General features: G+C 37.1%; 1 pseudogene; it reads left to right on the top strand.

The window, feature by feature from the left end:
• Positions 1-3,193: 3,193 nt before the first annotated feature.
• On the top strand, positions 3,194-13,521 carry LOC131620327 (uncharacterized; annotated as a pseudogene).
• The last annotated feature ends 1,135 nt before the right edge of the window (positions 13,522-14,656 follow it).

Below are 14,656 nucleotides of genomic sequence, written 5' to 3'. Positions count from 1 at the left end.
TTTAGTCCACTTCTCTAAAGGAACAATTTCCTTCAGCCTCTTCGTTGGACACCTGTTGAGCACATATGCTTCAGTAGCAACAGCTTCTCCCCATAGATTATGAGGAAGCTTTTTCTCTTTTAGCATACTTCTCGTCATATCAAGCAAAGTACGGTTTCTTCGTTCATCCAGACCATTGTGTTGAGGAGTATAAGGAGCAGTCACCTCATGCTCAATTCCATTATCATCACAAAACTTCTGGCATTCTGTAGAGTTATACTCACCTCCACCATCTGTTCTGAGAATCTTTATCTTCTCACCACTCTGCTTCTCAGCCTTCACCTTGAACTTCAGGAATTCTGTGAACACCTCAGTCTTAAACTTGATAAGTGTTACCCACGTCATTCTTGTGAACTCATCCACAAAAGACACAAAATACCTATTTCCTCCAAGTGAAGGTTCTGGAAATGGTCCACACACATCACAGTGCACTACTCCCAGAGCATGCTTTGCTCTTGGAGCAACTTCTGATACAAATGGCAATCTCGGTTGTTTGCCTTTCATGCATACCTCACATGACTTCTCAGGCTTCACAATCTCAGGGATGTCACGTACGAGCTTCTTAGAACTTAGATGTCCCAGACTTCTGTAGTTCAGATGCCCCAACCTCTTATGCCACAGCTTACTATCACCTTCTGAGCCTTCTGCACTCAGACACTCTATTTCAGCTGTTTCTACATTCACCTTAAATGTTCTGTTGCTTCCCTGTTCAGATTGCATAATCAACTTCTGATTGGAATCATACAACTTCAAGAGGTTGTTTTTCATAACAACTGAGAAACTTTTTTCAATAAGCTGACCCACACTCATCAGATTGCTTTTGATATTAGAAACATACCAAACATCTTTGATCAGAACGTTCTTCCCACTCTTCACTTTGACTTTGACATTTCCCATTCCTTCTGCATAAAGGTACTTATCCTCAGCACATCTGATTTTTGTCCTCCTTTCAGAGTCAAAATCTATCAGCCATTGTTTGTTTCCAGTCAAGTGATTTGAACACCCAGTGTCCATATACCACCACTCTAACGAACATCTTCCGTCAGACTCTGAAGCCATCAATAGCACAGGTTCATCATCTGAACCTCCTCTGGCTATATTTTCTTCTTCTGATCTCCTTCCTTTGTTTGCCAAACAGTCTCTAGCAAAATGGCCAAACTGTTTGCAACAGTAACATTGAACTTTGTTCTTATCCTTTCCCTTATGATATCTCTTCTCATCAGAAGTTGAGGCTTCCTTCTGGAATCTATCACCACGTCTATGCTTCTGGTCCTTCTTGACAAAAGAAGTCTTCAAAGCTTGCTCAACTTCTCTCTCAGAAGTTCTCTCAGTCAGACGCAACTCTTGTGCTTCTAAACTGCTTTGCAACTCTTCTATTCTCATGGTTTCCAGATCTTTAGAATGTTCAATAGATACAACAATATAATCAAATTGAGGAGTAAGTGACCTCAATATCTTCTCTATGATTACTTGTTCAGAAAGAGTTTCTCCACAAACCTTCATCTCATTAGTGATCAAAATCACTCTAGAGATATACTCAGAGACTTTCTCATTGTTCTTCATGTTGAGATTCTCATATTGCTTTCTCAGGGATTGAAGCTTCACCTTCTTCACTAATACGTCACCACCGTAACACCTGACCAGTATATCCCACGCCTCCTTTAACGTCATAGAATCAACAATCTTTTCAAACACATTCACATTCACACACTGATGGATGAAGAACAACTCCTTTTGATCTCTCTTCTTCGTCTCTCTCTGCGCTTCTCTTTGTTCTTCCGTTGCATCCGCTGCAACCGGAACATATCCTCCAGTGACAAGATCTAGAACATCTTGAGCACCAAATAATACACGCATTTGAATCATCCATCTATTCCAGTTTTTACCATCAAGAACTGGAAGTTTGGTATTCAAATTGCTTCCACTCATCTTTAAACGTGTGCAGACAAAAACAGATTTCACTCACACTCACACAGTGTTTCCCAACCCACAAACAACCAAGAAAAATGTGATTCAACACAACTTTGTTTCCCTGAAACAAATCAATCACACAGTCACACAAACTCACGTTCACTCGTGTTTCCCTGTGGTTGGAACCGGAGCTCTGATACTAATTGTTGGTGCACAAAGAATAAAGATGATGACAAAAAGAATAATGGCGCAAAGATTAATGAGAGAGAATAATATTGTATATTCTACTTGCGTTGATATTAAATGATAGCTACTACAAGGCTATTTATACAAACGAAAATTGTCACCTAAGCCCTAACAGACTAAACTTAGTGAACAAGTTTAGGGTACAAACAGGGGCGGTTATATAGCCCAGCAAGCCCGGGCATGCGCCCGGGCTCAACCCCTATTTTCTTTGTATTCCCCTAAATTTAATAGCCGATTTTTAAATGAAACTAGGGGCAAAATTAGTAAAAGTATGGGTGTAAAAATTAAAATAGATGAATACCCAATGGTCCAGAAAGGCCCAACCCAATTAAATATTTAGGACTTAAAACAGAAATAAATAAAAAACAAAACTAAAAGTACAGTAAAAACCCTTTTTGTTATCTCTGAACCGCACATGCTGCTGTCTGTTCAACTGTTCCAATTCGGCCATTCCTATCTCTACGTTCCAGCTAGCAGCAAGGTAATATGCTTAATTTTATTAGATATTAGTATTATATTATATGTAACAATAGCACTTCAATTCAATTTACATGTTGCTACTATATCTTTATGTTGATTTTGGTTTTGGAAATCTCTTGCCACTGTCTTGTGCTAATGTGCTTAGAGTATTCTTTTTAATAAAATTTTGTCTTTTTCAAACAAAACAAAAAACATAGTTCAATATTTTGTTATTTTTACATAGTCTAATATAGGTCAATTTTACATAGTTTAATTTAGAATGAATGATAGTTCAATTTTTCTTCTAATATTTATATTGTAGTTTTTATTTTAACAGAAACTCTACTCTATTTTTTTGGGGTTCTAATATAGTATCAAAGATTTTGGTTAATTTAATAGGTCATTCATAATAATAAAATTCTCTTTTAATTTTGTGGTTATGAATTGTTTATTTTATTTAATTATTTGGTCTTGTCAATTTGCGTGTTATAAATTGTTTAATTAAAAATTCGTTTCACTAAATCATTAAATTTCAGAGATGAGGAAGTTTTTGGTTCCTAGAACAAGTATTGAGAAAGTGAATGTTAAGCAACCGGAAGTCGAAGTAGAAGAAACACCCCCTAATGTGGCCAACGAGTTTAATCCAAATGAGATTGTGCGTGATCCAGGATGTAGGAAATAAATTCATGAGTATGCTCTGGATATTCAAGACCAAGTGAGGAGGGCATATATATTGAAGGGTCCAACGCAACCTGATTTAGCAAGATTTCCTCGTACTCAATTTGGGAAATATTCACGAGCATTTTGTAAAGCATGGTATAAGAATTATACATGGATTGAATACAGTGAGTCGAAGGATGCAACTTATTGTTTCTATTGCTTTCTCTTTAAGCCGCCCGGGAGGGCCGAACACTTTGGTTATGAAGTCTTCAACAAAGACGGATTTAAAGATTGGAAGCATGCATCTAAAGGCTTTAAAGATCATATTGGTAATCATGATAGTAAGCACAACTCATGTGTGAAGCACTATGATGATTATAATAATCAAAGACAAAGTGTGACAAGTATCTTTGCTAGAGCAACTAGGGAATCAGAAGAATTGTATAAGATCCGTTTAACTTGTTCTTTAGATTGTACTAGATATCTCTTAGCACAAGGCATTGCTTTTCGTGGCCATGATGAAAGCTCTACTTCTCTAAACAAGGGAAATTTTAGAGAGATGGTGGATTGGGTAAAATCTAATGATGAAAAAGTAAGAGATGCTTTTGATCATGGTCCAAAAAATTGCACTATGACTTCCGGTGACATTCAAAAGGAGCTTGCAACGTGTTGTGCACATGAAGTTACCAAGGTGATTATGGAAGAGCTTGGTGATAGACAATTCTCTGTGCTTATTGTAACACCCTTCTAAAACCCCGCAGAAATTAATAAAATAATTCAGAGTAAAACATGAAAACAAGGGTGCCACAATTCAATTTAAAACAAATTCATCATATGTTCATTGTCATGCTTTCACTAAGGAACAATTCACCATAATACATAAAATCTCATGTTTACACAGCGGAAAATTCATCATACGGATAAGCATAACATCATCTATGCAATATCCCACATAATCTAATACAATAACAACACGATAGAGTATCATCATAAACTCTAATCTATCGTTCCCCCAGTGTTACAATATCAGAGCATGACACCTGACGCTACACTAAACAAACTGACTCATGAGCTAATCCTCACCGAGCCAAAAGCCGCTACTCGTCAATCTGAAATCATCAAAGTAAGGGTGAGTCTCATCACAGTTAACAAATGTTATAGCATCTTAAATAGCAACACATCATAGTTATATTATTCACCCAATTCATCATATTCAGATTATCAGGAACATCCATCATTTACACAAACGTCAACAAAACACATCTTTCGAACAGATAAGCATACTCAACATTATTTCAACAAAACACACAACCGACACGTCATCAATATTTATAACACTGGAATACTTCCAATCATGTTATAAACGTATGCATATGTATGAACTGACACTATGCATGTGGTACCAAAATTCGTGAATCATATTCACAGGACTTCTCTCCACGATACTGCCCTTTAATCGCTCACACCCCACATGGGCACACGATTAACCTCATCGCTCACACCCCCATGGGCACACGATGACTGCTTACTAATCTCCGCACAATGGGAATTAGCCACCAACGATCCACTCATCAACGGGATCCATCATCAAATGCATATGAATGAATGCAACATATACAACATACTTATACCCTCGTCAAGTCTAATGAGTAACATCATCAAATACTCATTTCATCATCATCATCAACATCATCATCATCATCAAAGTATGTCTATATACGTTAGCATCATTCAATCCAATCAATCATCATCATCATCATCATTAAAGAACATACAAGTGTCCACATCAATCATCATCAAAAATAAGGACACACATGTATTCACATCATTTCAAAGCAAATCAATCAACATCATACAATTCTCAACAATTCATCACATCATAATGTTTCTCAAGACAACATCTTATATTGTTACATTTCATCATATATGTCAACAATAGACCATCCAATTAAACAAATCGTCACATGATTAATATTTCCACATAGCATGTATTTTAACATATCTCATCACTTATATGTACAATACATCAATCACCAAGAAATAAAATCATTTTTTAAAAATAGTTGGATTCACACCTCAATTTATCATTTAAACACGTAGGTTATCTCATAAGATTCATCATGCTCGAAACGGCACTAAAAACGGACCTACGGTTCGAAAGTTACACATCATTAACTTTCCCAAGAACAACTAACGTTACAGCACGCGGCGCAACCAATGCTCGCGGCGCGACCTGAGCCACACAAACGCGTTCGCGGCGCCAACCTATGCGCGCGGCGCGAAGCGAGAAAATAAGTACGCCTTTGCGGCGCCAACACAGGTACGCGGCGCGACCTGTGCGTATCACAAATTCTTGGCATCATGCCCACCTGTTCGCGGCGCCAACCCCGTGCACGCGGCGCGAACCGGCGATTTCAGAAACCCCAACCTGCAGATAACAGCATTCTACACATTCCAACCCATCCAATTCATACCAGTACGAACCTAGGGAAATAGAATGCACAAACAACACAAAAACCACTTCGTAATACATCAATTACACATCAATTGAGATCATAACAACATAGATATCATGGATTTCAAACATAGGGATCAAACATCATACAATTCTATCCCAATCCCTAAATCTATCATACGACCCAATTGACTCAACAACATCCCTAATCAACATCATTATCCAAGAACACAATAATAGATGATAACCGGAGAGTCCCCCCTTACCTTAGCCAAGAGTGCTCAATCTTTGGTCTCTCCATCTTCAGCTCTCCTTCGGTTCTTCGTGTTCCCCAGAACCTCTGTTCTTTCACGTTCTTTCTTCTTTTTTTCCCAAATTCCAAAATGTTTTATGAAAATAACATTTTAATTAGTAAAGGGCTTTACCAACATAATACCCCCTCTTTACTAACACCACACTTGGCCCAATAGCCTATCTCATATTTCCTTCCAAATAATTCCACAAAATACTGAATAATTCCAAATAATAATTTAATTTCCAATTAAATTAAATTTAGAAAATATGGGGTGTTACAACTCTCCCCCACTAAAAGAGTTTTCGTCCTCGAAAACATACCTCAAGTAACCAGCTCGCATAAGAGTCCTTCACCTAACTCTCCAGCTCCCAATTAACAGTACCATCAGTCCATCCTCAAAATCCATCTGACATAACCAACAGGAAGCATGTTTTACACATTCAAATCCCAGTTCTTATGTCACCTTTGACTATCCAAAGTATACCACCCGCTATATCTCCAAAAAGATTAGCACAACAGAACATAGGTACAACCTATACAATACGCTCAACAAACGAGTAATACAATTACACAATTTATAGTATGATCACACTGATCAACACTGCAGTAATGCATTCCATCTACCAAACATACCAACCTTAGACACACCTTTCCATCTAAGTGATAATGTAATACTTACATTTTTCATCAACCACTTCCTTCAAGAACTCAATACTCGTATTCTTATACCATTGAATTCCAATTATCTGACTCCTCTTAAGTCACACCAGTAATTATCCAACACGTTACATTCCGCTTTTTCCGCACTACTCTGACTACTCATCACAATCACCTATACCAAATAGATTTCTGAGTTTTACCTGATTCCGACTCTCTTTACTCCTTCGTTTCAAGGATCATTCTTTACCATCCATGGTACTAATCCACCACTCATCAATACTTACTCGCACTTAAAACCAAATTCCTGATTTACTTCATCTATTAAACATTCCAACCATCGGAATGAGTGCACACACAAGTAATTATAATCACGCTCGTCATCCTCGATACACCATTTCTTACAAAACAACTCGATTTGAGTTTCGCTCTTTTCTAAGAATTAAATCAATTTCTCCCTTCATAGAGTATAATTCCTCATTATATCTGGAATCTACAATAACCCCTTGACAACAACACAAAAATATCACAATGTCACATAGCATCAACTCTTCGTTTTAATTCCGCCGAATACGTACTCGTTAATTACGCACAACCATAATAACATATTCATCATCTCGGCAATTATTCAAAGGAGTTATAATTCTCCGACACGACATCCTTACATCCACTGAATTCTAAATCCAACATATAGATCAATACATATTCTCTATGTAGGCTTCCGACATATTAATTCCTTACTTCCCGCGAGTAGTACTCATAACACTACTCCTCATCACAATTTCGCTGCGCGACTCTGATTACCCATCTTAAGTCATCATCCACCATGTCGCACTCTTTCATATTCACTCCTTCATAAATTCACACAACATAGTGAGTGATTATTCTCACGGCTTAGTATCCATCACATCTTAAACCATTAAGGTAACAAAACAAGCTTATCTCTTCTATATGATTTCATCTACTACCAACAAGAGATTTAGGGTGATCAAGTCCTAAATTTGTCAATATTAGTTGAAAATCATATTTAAGCATAAACCGTCGTTACTACATAATAGTGTCCATTTTCCGAGTTTGCACCCAAACTCATTAACATCGTCATAGCCCAATAATTCACTACGGTGTCCTTCTAGAATATCCTTCTGAAGCTCAAAACATCGGTTACACAAATCCAATCACTCAACCTCATTATACTATTCTCGTTGATTCTGAATCCACCGCCTCTACCTTGGTAATTCAAAGTCAACCTTTCGATCAACTCAACATAATCTTTCTGACCTTCTCTAATCTCGTCAAGAATACCACTAGTCATCTCTAGCATACTCCATCTAACACTATTAGAAGTGTCTTCACATACCAGCTCAAGTCTCTAAATTGTCCAATTAATTCCAACTCATTCATCATTAGCACCGACATTTTAAGGACTCCCTACGCAACACAATAACACAATATTCATAACTTGCGGTTTTACTCCAAATTCTATTACATCCTTCACGTCCAAATATCATCCCACTCGGAATCCCAACAAAGTCTTCCTCACGTCAACAAATGTTAGAAATTCCCTACAATTCTTCTTTTATACTTATTGTTATTTTGCCATCACAAATACGATCCCAAGAGTTCTAAAGTTTATTCCATCTTTGCTACTAATTCAATCTTCACTAAAATTCATCGGCACTCAAACCATCCTTATTACCGAACATCTCATCAACAACATGTTACACTCAATTTTGTTTCCAACAATCACGGTAGTAAGCATTCTTATTCAACAAGTTTCACGCTTCCAAAACCGACTTCAGAACCTTTCCTCATAGGGTCACTCTACGGTATTTATAACTCTCCCATAAATTAAAACACAATCCCTCCTCTTCGTAGGTTCAAACGGCACATCAATCCGACACTCGGAACTCAAGATATGAATTTTCCAATCGTTGTCCAAAAATCCAACACCGACATCATGCAGCGACACTCTATACGATGTATCTAAAACTCCTCAATTGGTAAATTCAATTCTTAAAATTACTCCTCAACAAACCTCCTAATTATTCCTTCAATCCGTTCAACACTGACACTAACATCCCGTGCAGTACCAATAAACAAGTCTAGTTATAAGAACCAGAGTAACCGCAACTTCACTTCTTTCCAACGTCATCCTGTCACAATTAAATATGTTACAGCTGCTGCAACTATTTTTATAGCAAAGTTCATCTCGTTAGCTTTCCGACGCTCCAAACGGAACTCAAATCGGATGTCCAGAACTCCAGTTATGAATTTTCGAAGTTCCGCAGCTATTCAGCAATTTCCCTGCGTTTTGCATACGAAAATCTCACTCCAAAACTCATTCTCTTCAACTCGATCACATTCCAAACAGCCCCTTATCGTATCTCTTCACTTCCAAACATCCTTATAACTTAAGCGACGCATTCCCCCGCCGAAGTCCGCTTTCTGCAACATCACGACAACAATCCTCCTTGCAAACTCGTAACTGAACCTCTTCCGAGACGCAAGGCTACTCAACCGACAACTTCGCAGTACACCAGCAGAGCTGACACATCACAACTCAATTCCCAGTGAAGTCTTAATTCCAAGTCACCTTCAACTCGGGAAACAACAAACTCCGACAACGCTTGCACTGTTTCCAACAACAGCCTACTGAATCAATCTTCTTCAACTGAAACATAACCGAGAAGCGAAGCTTCTCCCCCACTTGTTTCAATCCCACACCTGCAACAAACAACCAAGTACCGACAGTGATTCACTCACATGTCGCATACCAAGGATTAAAAATGCCGACAGTATTCAACCGTCGTGCAACTCAACTGACTCAACAATTGGCCGGACGGACCGACCTGCTCTGATACCACTATTGTAACACCCTTCTAAAACCCCGCAGAAATTAATAAAATAATTCAGAGTAAAACATGAAAACAAGGGTGCCACAATTCAATTTAAAACAAATTCATCATATGTTCATTGTCATGCTTTCACTAAGGAACAATTCACCATAATACATAAAATCTCATGTTTACACAGCGGAAAATTCATCATACGGATAAGCATAACATCATCTATGCAATATCCCACATAATCTAATACAATAACAACACGATAGAGTATCATCATAAACTCTAATCTATCGTTCCCCCAGTGTTACAATATCAGAGCATGACACCTGACGCTACACTAAACAAACTGACTCATGAGCTAATCCTCACCGAGCCAAAAGCCGCTACTCGTCAATCTGAAATCATCAAAGTAAGGGTGAGTCTCATCACAGTTAACAAATGTTATAGCATCTTAAATAACAACACATCATAGTTATATTATTCACCCAATTCATCATATTCAGATTATCAGGAACATCCATCATTTACACAAACGTCAACAAAACACATCTTTCGAACAGATAAGCATACTCAACATTATTTCAACAAAACACACAACCGACACGTCATCAATATTTATAACACTGGAATACTTCCAATCATGTTATAAACGTATGCATATGTATGAACTGACACTATGCATGTGGTACCAAAATTCGTGAATCATATTCACAGGACTTCTCTCCACGATACTGCCCTTTAATCGCTCACACCCCACATGGGCACACGATTAACCTCATCGCTCACACCCCCATGGGCACACGATGACTGCTTACTAATCTCCGCACAATGGGAATTAGCCACCAACGATCCACTCATCAACGGGATCCATCATCAAATGCATATGAATGAATGCAACATATACAACATACTTATACCCTCGTCAAGTCTAATGAGTAACATCATCAAATACTCATTTCATCATCATCATCAACATCATCATCATCATCAAAGTATGTCTATATACGTTAGCATCATTCAATCCAATCAATCATCATCATCATCATCATTAAAGAACATACAAGTGTCCACATCAATCATCATCAAAAATAAGGACACACATGTATTCACATCATTTCAAAGCAAATCAATCAACATCATACAATTCTCAACAATTCATCACATCATAATGTTTCTCAAGACAACATCTTATATTGTTACATTTCATCATATATGTCAACAATAGACCATCCAATTAAACAAATCGTCACATGATTAATATTTCCACATAGCATGTATTTTAACATATCTCATCACTTATATGTACAATACATCAATCACCAAGAAATAAAATCATTTTTTAAAAATAGTTGGATTCACACCTCAATTTATCATTTAAACACGTAGGTTATCTCATAAGATTCATCATGCTCGAAACGGCACTAAAAACGGACCTACGGTTCGAAAGTTACACATCATTAACTTTCCCAAGAACAACTAACGTTACAGCACGCGGCGCAACCAATGCTCGCGGCGCGACCTGAGCCACACAAACGCGTTCGCGGCGCCAACCTATGCGCGCGGCGCGAAGCGAGAAAATAAGTACGCCTTTGCGGCGCCAACACAGGTACGCGGCGCGACCTGTGCGTATCACAAATTCTTGGCATCATGCCCACCTGTTCGCGGCGCCAACCCCGTGCACGCGGCGCGAACCGGCGATTTCAGAAACCCCAACCTGCAGATAACAGCATTCTACACATTCCAACCCATCCAATTCATACCAGTACGAACCTAGGGAAATAGAATGCACAAACAACACAAAAACCACTTCGTAATACATCAATTACACATCAATTGAGATCATAACAACATAGATATCATGGATTTCAAACATAGGGATCAAACATCATACAATTCTATCCCAATCCCTAAATCTATCATACGACCCAATTGACTCAACAACATCCCTAATCAACATCATTATCCAAGAACACAATAATAGATGATAACCGGAGAGTCCCCCCTTACCTTAGCCAAGAGTGCTCAATCTTTGGTCTCTCCATCTTCAGCTCTCCTTCGGTTCTTCGTGTTCCCCAGAACCTCTGTTCTTTCACGTTCTTTCTTCTTTTTTTCCCAAATTCCAAAATGTTTTATGAAAATAACATTTTAATTAGTAAAGGGCTTTACCAACATAATACCCCCTCTTTACTAACACCACACTTGGCCCAATAGCCTATCTCATATTTCCTTCCAAATAATTCCACAAAATACTGAATAATTCCAAATAATAATTTAATTTCCAATTAAATTAAATTTAGAAAATATGGGGTGTTACACTTATTGATGAGTCACGTGATATATCTGTCAAAGAACAAATGGCGGTGATGTTGAGGTTAGTACAATGAGTTTGTTATTGAAACTACTACAATTATTAACTTAAACTTGTAAATTACATTCAAACATAGACGAATACATTTAAATTTTTACTTATTTTTCTAGGTTCTTGAACGACAAAGGGAAAGTCGTGGAACGATTTATTGCTCTACATCATGTCAAATATACTACATCTGAGGCACTAAAGGATGCTCTTTATGGTATTCTCGATCGTCATACGTTATCTATTTCAAGGATACGAGGGCAAGGATATGATGGGGCTTCAAATATGAGAGGTGAGTTTAATGGTTTACAAAGAAAGATTCTAGATGAAAACCCTTATGCTTTCTATGTCCATTGTTATGCTCACCGTTGGCAATTGGTGGTTGTGTCTGTTGCTAGTAGTTGCTCATCTATTCATGATTTCTTTGAGTACATCTCCTTGATTGTAACCACAACAAGTGCATCTTGCAAGAGAAAGGATGCTTTGAAGGAGGCACAACACCAAGATATTTTGAATAAACTTGAGAGTGGTGAGATCTCTCAAGGAAAGGGCTTGCACCAATCATCTAGTCTCGCTAGACCCGGAGATACTAGATGGGGTTCACATTATACTACCTTGATTCGTTTGTATCAGATGTGGTCCTCCGTGTTAGATGTGCTTAGTATTGTTGATGAAGATGGACGTGGACCATCTCAAGCGGCGGGTTTGATAGAAAAAATGGAGAGCTTTAAATTTGGTTTCATTTTGAAGCTTATGTTAAAGTTGTTTGGTATCACTAATGAACTTTCAAAAATCTTGCAAACAAAAGATCTTAATATTGTGCTTGCTATGGAATTAGTTGATGATGTTAAAGCTCTATTGGCTATATTGAGAGAGAGTGGTTGGAATGATTTATTTAGTGATGTCCACGAATTTTGTTTTGCTCAAAGTATTCCGGTGCCAAATATGGATGAAGAAATACCGGTTCGGGGACGTTCATGAAAAGAAGGGAGGACTGTCACTAATCTTCACCATTACCGTCCAGAGATTTTTTATGTTGCTATTGACAAAATATGTGTGGAGATGGATCACCAGTTTTGTGAAGGAAGTAACATTGTGTTGGATTGTTTCTCATGTCTTGACCCCAAGAACTCTTTTTCCAAGTTTGATGTTGATAAGCTTGCTCGTCTTGCTAATATTTATCATGCCGACTTTTTCTGATGATGACCGTGGAACAATAAGGGAGCAACTTGAGACTTATGTACATCAAGTAAAAAGGCATGCTTCTTTTACTTCTTGTGAAGATGTTCAAAGTTTGGCTATGAAGATGGTTCAAACTGAGAAATATTTGGTATTTCCATTGGTTTACAAGCTCATTGAGTTGGCTTTGATATTGCCGGTGTCGACAGCATCCGTTGAAAGAGCTTTTTCAACAATGAAGATTATCAAGTCTAATTTGCGCAACAAGATCAACGACGTATGGTTCAATGACTTGATGATATGTTACACCGAGCGGGAGATATTCAAGTCACTTAAAGATGTTGATATTATTCGAACATTCACCGCAAAGAAGTCTCGGAGAGGGCATTTACCTGTTAATTTTATTTAGCACACTATTCACAGGTGAGGTTTCTTCTCTCTTATGTAGCACACTTTATGATTATTTATATATTGTCACATGTAACGTTCAGTTAAATTTTTTGCCCAGGCTATATAAAATTTCTGGCTCCGCCACTGGGTACAAACAATACAGTACTACAAAATACTAAAGTACCCTTACTACTAAACAACTAAGATAATGGGACCCAGAAGGTAGAACTTCTGGTCAACACTATCTTCTGAGTAACCATCAGAAGATCAACCCACATCAGAACTTCTGATGTTCATCTTCTGAATATTGAATTACTTTTCAATACATAATAGAGGAATTCCTAGATGAGAAGTTCTTTGTTATTTTTTAAATAAAATGGTTTGCCCATTTTTAAGCTCAAAATATATAACCAGAAATGTCACATGGAAGCAAAGAATTTATTTTTATCATAATGAGAACTACTATGGTATGATCCATATTTATTCAAATTATGACTCGATGGATTACATAGGAGAAGTCTTCATACTTCTGCTTCCGACTAACAACAACTTTTGAATATGAATTACTTTTAACATTATACACACCATAATTGACCGTGTAATTCTTCGAAGGTTCCTGCAATGCGGTAGAGTATCAATCAATGTGATTATGTTGCTTTATCTAGATAGACCATTTGGTATTTTTGGTTATAGTCTATTAGCAGAATTTTAAGCAGATCCACAAAATATTTTAAAGAAAGTCGTATACGTGACTCAATCAAATTATCCTTTTCATGATAAAACTTTCTTTAAAATTATTTCATTATAAAAACATTAATTTTGTATTCTATATATTCAACTTTATAATTTTAATTATTAAAAATAGTTTCTGTATTGCAGAAACTCTTATAATAAAAGAAAGACTGAAAAAGTATATATGTATTTAATTATGGTACAAATATTTTTTTATTTATGTAATTGTTTTAATTATATTCAAATTATCCAAATATGGAAATACATTATTTGGATAAAACAAAAAAAATTATTTCAAATTTCAACAATAACACTAGAATACCGCAAAAAACCAGAACCACATTATACTCAGAAAATCACTATAGTAACGTTGATGTCTTGGATTGTACATGATTGATGATTAATTGGTGAGGCATAGAGAAGGAATAGTG

This window comes from Vicia villosa, linkage group LG1 (genome assembly GCF_029867415.1).
Source record: "Vicia villosa cultivar HV-30 ecotype Madison, WI linkage group LG1, Vvil1.0, whole genome shotgun sequence".
Classification (NCBI taxonomy): domain Eukaryota; kingdom Viridiplantae; phylum Streptophyta; class Magnoliopsida; order Fabales; family Fabaceae; genus Vicia; species Vicia villosa.
Note: the sequence above shows the minus strand (reverse complement) of the source record. Positions and strands in the feature narration are given on the sequence as shown.